Source organism: Myotis myotis, unplaced genomic scaffold (assembly GCF_014108235.1).
Source record: "Myotis myotis isolate mMyoMyo1 unplaced genomic scaffold, mMyoMyo1.p scaffold_m19_p_4, whole genome shotgun sequence".
Lineage (NCBI taxonomy): Eukaryota > Metazoa > Chordata > Mammalia > Chiroptera > Vespertilionidae > Myotis > Myotis myotis.
The window spans coordinates 33,862,856-33,872,319 of record NW_023416346.1 but is presented as its reverse complement, the minus strand read 5'-3'; the positions used below and the strand labels follow the sequence as shown (position 1 = coordinate 33,872,319).

The 9,464-nt window shown below is 45.0% G+C and overlaps 1 pseudogene; it reads right to left on the bottom strand.

The window, feature by feature from the left end:
- Positions 1-7,182: 7,182 nt before the first annotated feature.
- Positions 7,183-8,481, bottom strand: LOC118653300 (annotated as a pseudogene).
- Positions 8,482-9,464: the final 983 nt, after the last annotated feature.

Below are 9,464 nucleotides of genomic sequence, written 5' to 3'. Positions count from 1 at the left end.
ATTTGGGGAGTTTTCAATGCTCTTCAGAGGCTCATGGGACAACATACTTTGTTTGCATAAAAAAATCATTACATTAGTCAAAGAGTAAGATCTTTGCAATGCAGTTCAGTGCTTTCTTCTTTATCTGATGAGGCCCATCCTGAATGCCAAATAATCCTTGATTTTTTATTGTATTGAAGGAGAGTTACAAAAATTCTAAAAGAGTTAATTATATAAATTCATATCTGGCTTTGGGATGTATGATATTTATACTTTTTTTGCTGTAGCTTTACCTTCTGTGATTTTGCTTGGATTAATAACAAAATTAGTACATTTGCTAAAGACATCCATAGGATTATTAGACTCAGAATGCTGGATCTGGGGCATTCTAAGTTGGCAGCAGCTAATCCAGAGAGGGAATAACATACATGGAAGGAGTTGAGAGGTAACATTCTTCACAAGAAGAGGTGTCTAGGGCTATAAATAACCCTTTCATCTACTGAAAATATTTTTCTATCCCTCACTTTGGGGTTCTCAAAAAGACTCTTTATTTTTATGTCATTAATTTTCCAGATTTTTGCCCTCTTTCTGGCACTGCCCCATCGGGGACCAGAGAGTGTTTGCTAAGGCTCTCTGCTCTTTCCTTCCCTTTCTGAAAGCGTCTTCCTACCTTACTCAGTTCTCTTAACAGCGCCTCTCAACTGGCCCTTTCTTCCAAGTGAGACAAATGACCTCAGAAAATGTTCTTTGCTTCATTGACAGAATTGCTGAATAATATAGGACGTGGAAGACTTGAAGCCATATGAAGTGAGGACTTAATGGATAAGATTCATCTAATGGCTGCACTGCAGCCAGCCAGAGAAACAGCCTCTTGCTAGAGACTTCTACATATACAGTTTTCAGTCCTTTTGTTATTCCAATTGTTGTAAGAATCTGTTCCAAATCCACTCACCATGCTCCTAAGCATAGTACCCAGATCGAGGACATAAGATTTGATCTTACCCAGGTCATTGCTTTTCACCACAGGAGCACCTTCAACTAAGTACAATTCAACTTCTCGGAATGCCTGCTTTAAGCATAGCTTAAATGGACCATGAGATTTCTTTCCCTCTGCACTATCTCCCAGCCATCCAATCCTCTTTTTCTTCCCAAACCATATGGGCTACTGGAATTCTCTCCCACTCGTAAAAAATGAGTAGACTGATAAAAATTATATTCTCCCCACATGGAGTTGAGAGTCTAGGCAGAGTGACTCTGTAGTAGATGATCTTGGTGGAGAGATGAGCCCTCACTTTGACCAATTCTTGAGCCATTCCTCACCCAACCTCACAGGACAATGTTAAATTAGAAATAGTCAGTTTTTTCCCCTCTATAACCACCTTCATTTTAGTCACATGTATCAGACACAGGGGTTTTTCTTGGTTCATATACTATCTGTATCTCATCATTAGCTGATTAAGAAGATTTGAAATTCCTATTTAGGTTAGAACAGAAGTAATTGAAGTTCCAGGCTTGAAAACACAAGTACTAAAAGACCCAATCTGGGCCATGATCAGGAGTAAACTGTGCTGGATTCCTTTCCAATGTTCCTTTCATCATTCTCCTCTGACTTTCCTCAGTTACTGACTGTATCTTTTTTTCCTTGAAAAGTATCTTTTTCCCTTGCACAGACGCAGGGTTTCCTATAGTGTTTCTCTTGTTCCCTTGGTTACATTTCCTGTTTTCCATGCTGCAGCTCAGCATCTCTTTATAGTTACTGTCACGTGTTGGGGCACCTTGAACTCCAGACCTGTGCAGCCTAGATCACAGGTTAAGTCTTGGCAAACAGAGTTTGCCTGCTTACAAGTAACCACAGCCCTTCAGGTTCACACTTGGCTTCCTGCTATTCTTTTATCTGTATATGTGTAAGTGTACATGTTTGTATGAGTCTGTCCTATAGTCTCAATGTGGTGGCATAACATAGTGGTTAAAAACATGGGCTTTGGATTTGTATTCTGGCTCTAGAATGTTCTAGTCATATAACAGTGGGCAAGTTACTTAAACTCTCTTTGAAAATGGAGAACGTAACAGTGCCAGCCTTATATAGTTGTCTTAAAGATTAAATGTAATAATGGATATAAGGGGTTTGAACTCACACTTTGTATATAGTAGGTTCTCAATTAATGGTAGCTGGACTAAGATATTTAAGGGTAAGAATCTGATTTCTTAGAACCGTTTCCTTCCCAAGCTCAATTCTATATATCCTGTAACAAAGAATGGTCATGCTAGATTCTGGAAGACTGCACAAGAAAGGGCCTTAGAGATTATGCTGTCTGATCCCCTCATTTTTTATTAGCTACCTGAGATGTAGAGATAGAGGCAGATTTGCCTCAGGTCATTTTGAGAGAATGTGGCATATCCAGAATTAAAACTCAGGACTCATTATTCCTCTATTTCTTTTATTCCAGTTTGTCTCTGATATAATTTTAAGAATGGCCTTTTTTGCATTAACTTTTCTAACACGGGAAAGGGAGTTACAGCCAGGTCTGTCCTATGGAGACCCCAAAGCACAGGGGGATTGCAAAAAAGGAAAACAGCCAAACATCCTGCATGTTAGAAGCCTGCGTTTGAAATGGAGAGCAAAGACATACATATGTGTGCACATCATGCACATATCATCACACACACATAGGTGCATATTTAACATATGAACAAAGACAAGGCAAAGGAAGAAAATGTCCAAAGTTGTAGTGCAATGTGAGTTCATTACTGCTGAGTGGACCGATTTAAACAAATAAGGGAACAAACTTTCAGAGTCAAGGAGGCTTAACAGAGGATGACCATTTAAATATATTTTTTATTGGTTTTAGAGAGGAAGGGAGAAGGAGAGAGAGATAGAAACATCAATGATGAGAGAGAATCATTGATTGGCTGCCTCCTACATGCCCCCTACTGGGGATCAAACCTGCAACCTGGGCATGTGTCCTGACCAGGAATCGAATTGAGACCTCCTGATTCATAGGTCGATACTCATCCACTACACCACACTAGCCGGGACAGAGGATGACCATTTAGAAAGACATGAAGACCATACTCTTGATTTAGCTCTGCTAAAACCTCTTTCCAAGCATTTAAGAACAATAAGAGCATCAGAGGACACCACCCTTTTTATCCCAGTGAAATCTGTTTTAGCCCCTAGGAATACATTTACAAGGAAGACAAAAAAAGTCCTTAAATCTTGCTTTCTGTGTTCTATAAATACAAGCTTTCCACATCTGTTTGGCTTTCATGCAGCTTCCTCAGTCATCGTCCCACACATTTACTGCTAAAGCAGTTACCACAGAAGGTTTTGACAGAAGCCATTTAGTAAAAGTGCACTTTCAGCTGCCAAAAATACAATGCAAACTACCCTGGCCAACTTCACACTCATGGGGTCGATCCCCCCCCTCTGGCTTTCTTATAGTGAGGCGACAGACTGACCCTTGCCTCAGTGCATTTAATGAAGAACAGGCAGCAGATTTCAGTAATGGATCAGTTCCTCTCCTCAGCATGCTCGATCTATAATGAAAATGAATTACCGTGCTTTAGTTCACTTAGAATAACCAAGTATGGATTAGTCTTTGATTCTGACTTTGCAGATGCTCAAATCCTATTGTGTAAGGCCTTAGCAGGACACTGTAATGTTTCAGGTCTGGATGTGCTAAAGGAAGGTATGTTTAGATTAACCAAGTGTCCATTTATTCACTGACACGATAGGATTAGAATAATAGATCTTCCAAAACAATATGCCCTAGTCAGACTCCTTCTTATGCATGTACTTCACTTCACAGTTACTAGAGAAGTGTTCTTAGCAATTGCAGAGTTGCAAAATAGGCAAAATTTCTCTGCAGGTTCCCTGCATCCCTCTGGTTAGTGTCCTACCATCAATGCCACAGGACTCAAGGTGCTTTTGATGTCCTCCTGCTTTGGTGACCCATGTAGATCTAGACATTACCTGAAGCCCAGCAACCCTCACTCCCATCCCGCCTCATGCTATAGCCCAATGTATTTTACTATTTAATTAATTCAACAACTGTTTATTGAGTAATTACTTACTAGGTAGTGGGTAGGTCAAGTGTTGCCTACTATTTGCCCCTCTAGGGAGGAAACACGTTTTAGAATCCTAGGCAATATATACAACTAAGAAGGCAGAGATGAGATTGTAAAGAGTCTTGTATACTATTATTGGGAAGGGTTTAGACTTTATCATTTAAGCAGTGGGTATCTATTGAAGATTTTAATATACTCAAATAACTATCATATTAAGAAAAATCACACTGAAGACAGTGTAGAGGACAAGGGTGTCACTCAGTATGAGCATTGTAAAGGGTGTAGTCAAGGACCAAAGTCAGTGTTCCTAGATAAGTAGTGTTAATGCTCAAACTCAAGCCAAGAAAAGGCCAAGGCCATGGATTGGAAAATGTAGAAACTATCACCGAATCCAGCCAAGAAGATGGCATTCATTGACCTAAAGTGGGTTTTCCTGACCCTGCATTCTAGTGAGGGCAGTTCAAGCCAGGAGGTCAGCCCTTTGGATGTGGCTAGAATAGATACCCTGAATGACCCAATGAAGGCTTCCTTCATTCTCATAAGGTGAGGGAACAGGAGAAAATGAAAGGAAAAAAAAATAGTAAAGCTAGAAGCAGTCTGACAGACAGAAAAATATTTGACAACACCTATACTCATGCAGGAAACTGCATGAAAGCCAAACAGATGTGGGATATATATATCTCAACTACTCTTGCAGTCTTGACTGAAAAGAAGCACATTGGTGGTAATGTCCAATGAATAGAGCCTGGAAAAAATGACTTCAGATTCTAGAACTGTCACATTTCAATGATTTCCAAATTACTCTCTCTTTTTTTAAAAAAACAAGCAAAAAAAACCACACACAAACAAAACAAAAGTGGCATAGGGCAACGGGCCTGAAGAACACATGGAACCACTCAAGTTTCACCATTATGACTTATGATGTATTCCAGAGGATAAAGTTTTCATCATAGATCTTTTTTATTGATTTTTTTAGAGATAGAGAGGAAGGGAGAGGGAGAGAGAGATAGAAACATCAATGATGAGAGAGAATCATTGATTGGCTGCCTCCTGCACGCCCCCTACTGGGAATCCAGTCTGAAACCCAAGCATGTGCCCTGACCAGGAATCAAAATGGTGACCTCTTGGTCCCTGGATCTGCATTCAACTGCTGAGTCACACTAGCCAGGGTAATCATACATCTTTGCAATGATCTTGTGCTACTATCTAAGGCAGTGGATCTCAACCTTGGCGGCACATTAGAACACCTGGGAACCTTTTTTAAAATCCTGATTTCTGGGCCTCACCCTCCGGAAATCCTGTTTCTTTGTTATGGGGTGGGGCCACAACATTAGTAACAAAGAAAAAGAATTTCAGGAGGATGAGGCCCAGAAATCAGGATTTTAAAAAGATTCCCAGGTGATTCTAATGTACAGCCAAGGTTGAGAACCACTGAAAGGAGTGTCAGAGCCAGTCATGAATGAGAGAAGTTAAGGTAACTATTAGTTTTCAAGGACTGCTATAACCAAGTCTCACAAACTGTGTGGCTTATACGACAGAAATTTATTGTCTCCCAGTTCTGGAGGCTAGAAGTCTGAAACCAAGGTGTTGGCAGGGTTGGTTCCTTTAAGGCTGCACATGAAATTCTGTCCCATACATGCCTCCTCACTTCTGGTGGTTTGCTAGTGATATTTGTTGTTCCTTGGTTTATAGATGCATCACCCTGATCTATCTTCATAGCTACATGGCATTCACTGTGTGTGCATACCTGTCTCTATCTCCAAATGTTTCTGTTTTATATGGACACAGTCATATTGGATTAGGGCACAGACTAATGACCTCATATTTTCATATATTTTATTAAAGGACTAGAGGCCCAATGCACGAAAATTCATGCAAGAGCAGGCCTTCCTTCCCCCAGCTGCTCGCACTGTCTTCCCTCTGGCACCTTGGACCTGGCCTTTGCTCCTCCAGCTGCCAGCAGGCACCTGGAACCCGGGCTGGCTTTCCTCGGGTCACCCACAGGAACCTGGGGCCTGGGCTGGCTTCCCTCCGACTCCGGCTTTGTCAGGAATGATGTCCAGAAGATGTACAGTCTAATTAGCATATTGCGTTTTTATTATTATTATAGACCCGGTGCATGAGATTCGTGCACTGGCTGGGGGGGGGGGCGTTTCCCTCAGCCTGGCCTGCACCCTCTCACATTCCAGGACCCCTCAGGGGATGTCCACAGGGAATGGGCCTAAGCCAACAGTTGGAAATCCCTCTCACAATCTGGGACCCCTCGCTCCTTACCACCCGCCTGCTCCCTGCTCCTTACCACTCAGCTCGCTGGCCGGGCCCATGGGGTGAGAGGTGGACACAGAGAATGCTATCTCACCCAATTGTGGGGTGGGCTGGCTGGCCTTCATCTGCCTGACCCCACCCAGGGAGGGACCGAGCAGGGTGTCCACCTCTCCATTCTCCATCCTTCCATCTGTGACACCTGTCACCTTTGCCAGGCCTCCCCCAAAGTTAGTTCAGCTCAATCGCTGAATGTAAAAGGGCATGGGGGGGGTCCTTCACTCCAGTGCCTTCTGATTCCCAGAGACAGGACCTGGTCAACAGGACCTGATCTCAGGAAGGTAGATCTGTTTCAAGAGAAGTTGGGAATGCAGACTTTCGTATGAGCCCCTATTTCAAAGGGTGGCAGTTTATTCACATTGTGGCAAAGACACCTTCAAGAGTAACATAAGTGGGTAAAGTCAGGGCCAAATCGAGCTATTTCCTCATTCAATCTCTCTGAGGTGCGTGGACAGAACCAAGTCTCAGCTCTTCGCAGGACACTTCCAGGTTTGTTTGTTTGTTTTAAGCCTAAAGGACAGTAGTCTGTCTCCATTCTTGTTCTTTGGGATTTTTTCAACATCAGATAAAAGGATATGTACATTGGGGCAATCCTCTCGAGATACAATATTCCAGTTGCACCCATGTGACAACAGCGCCCCTCAGAGGGAGGGAGCCGACAGATGGGGAGCAGGGAATTCTGAAAACCAAAGCGATGACAGAGATGCTAAACCTTTCCTTCACGTGTCTGACACCCTTCTTCAGGCAGCCTGCAGGCCGGGTGTCTGCTGGACCTTTACCACTTGATGTCCTGGCAGGCTGCCCTGGGCCCTGCTAGGCGGTGTGCAGGGCCACCTGGGCCCAGGGGGAGTCACCCCCCTGCCCCAGCCACTCCTAGTACAGCTCCTGCACATGGGCGCTGGTCTCCGGGTGCCACACCGGGATGGAAGCATAGACGCCTTCCATCTGCCACAGCAGTGCCCTGTCTGCACACCCGTTGTCAGCCTGGGCCTGGCCCCTGCTGCTTAGGAATGCCTCGCACAAGCCAGGACCTCCATGAAGTGGCAGGGGAACTTGCCCCTTTATAGCTTCAGGACCACTTCTGGGTGTTCCGAAATCCGTAAGCAGCCTCAAAGCGTAGCAGAACCTCTCTGTCCTTTTCAAGGGTGACCTCCTGGAAGTCTTTGTTCCTCAGAGTGCAGTAGGTGAGCACTCCCATGTCCTCATTGAACAGCTCTTTGGCCATGTGCCCGAAGATGTGTGCCAGGTACCTGTCGGAGCTGGTACCCTCGTGGAGCCTCACCTCCTTCTTCATGTCTCCAAACAGAGTGTCCACGGCAGCTTCATTTGAGGCGAGGTCACTTTGTTCCATTATCTGGATAATTTCAACTGAGGTTAACATGCAGTCAGCACCCTGGGAACTACGTAAAGCTGTGGTAACATCTTCTTAAAGGGCCTTCAGTTTGTCATAACACAGGGCCACAATGATGTGGAAACTCTTGTCTGGGGACAGGTTCTGCCATCTGGTGAAGTAATGATCTGCTGGGGACACTTGGCCATTCAGAGGTGGGGGTGATGGGGTGACCCAGCAGATGCTCTGCATATTGGTCCCAGCCGGGGCAGGCGGAGGTTAGCATGGGTAGGTGGGGCTCTTCCTCACAGTGCTGGCAGTGCCAATACACAAATTCCTTCTGACTCTCCAGGATGCTGAAGTCCGCAGCTATCTTCATGTCAAAAACAGTACGCCCCAAGGCTTTTGAGGAAGCTGCAGAGCCTTCTGGATGCATCAATGACACTGAGGCTGAATTTAGCAGCAAAATAAGGCAGAGACTAAGGACACACGGACACTGCCAGCACCTTGTACTGTGAGGTATCACATTTCTTATTAAGGTTCAGAACACGGAAGAAGTCCTTGGTGTTCTGTTGAGAAACTTGGACTCGTTCATCTGCAGTCACACAACTGTCACATGCCAGGCAGTCACTCAGAAATATCTGGGCATCAGCCAACTTATGGAATTCTCCCTTCTCTCCATTCTCCTGAGCCAGACTCTGGATGTTGACTGCAACATTCTCTTGGTCATCAGTTTTTGTTTTTTTACTACATTCCTTCCATGTGCACTGATCACACTTCATCTGGAGTGGGGCGGACGGGGGCAGGCTCAAGTGACCTGGAGGAAGCACAGAGAGAGCAGTCAGTCACTGCTGGTTGCCCCTGGCGCTGCTGGTGGTATCCTTTCTTCCTTGTGTAGTGTCTAGGGAGGGGAAGTGGCCTCAGTGCCTGAGGCCGAGTTCGAGGAGGCCGGTAGCGCTGTCAGGATTGTGCCAACAGTGCTGGTCCGTTGGTGCCTGGCCTGTCCTCTTCAGATTCAACCTGCAGGACTACTAAGGGAGCCAGTCCAAAGGAGGGGAATCAGCCTCAGTGCCTGAGGCCGAGTTCCAGGAGGCCAGCACTCGCTGTCGGGATTGTGCTGGAGGCGCTGGTCCATTGGTGCCTATCCTGTCCTCTGGAAATTGAACCTACAGGACTACTAAGGAAGCTAGTCCCCAGTTCCACCACGCCTCCACCACCAATTGATTGGAGCCTGAGGGCCAGGAGGAGGGACCAAAAGGCCTGCCTTTCAGCTGCTCCCCAGTCCCTAGGCCACTCACTCTGGTTCCCTGTTAACCATCCCCTGATCAATGGGAGCCTGCGGGCTAGGGCAGGGACCAAGCAGTATGCCTTCCACCTGCTATCCAGTTTCAGCTGGCACAGATTCATTGGAGCCTGAGGGAACCTGGTCCCCCGTTAGCCATCCCCTGATCAATGGAGCCTGAGGGCCTGGGGATGGACCAGTCATCGATTTGGTCATTATGGACCCAGGGTTTTTATATATTAGGATGGTTGATATACACTATTGTGTTAGTTTCAGGTATATAACATAATGATTCAACATTCATATACATTACAATGTGATCACCACCATAAGTCTAATGACCTCATCTTGATCATCTGCAAAGACCCTATTTTCAAAGTCATATCTACAGGAACTGCAGGTTAGAGCTTCAATACCTTTTATGGGGGCACAATTCAACCCACCAGTAATTGTCTATATAGTCTCACTAATTTAGACCTTCTG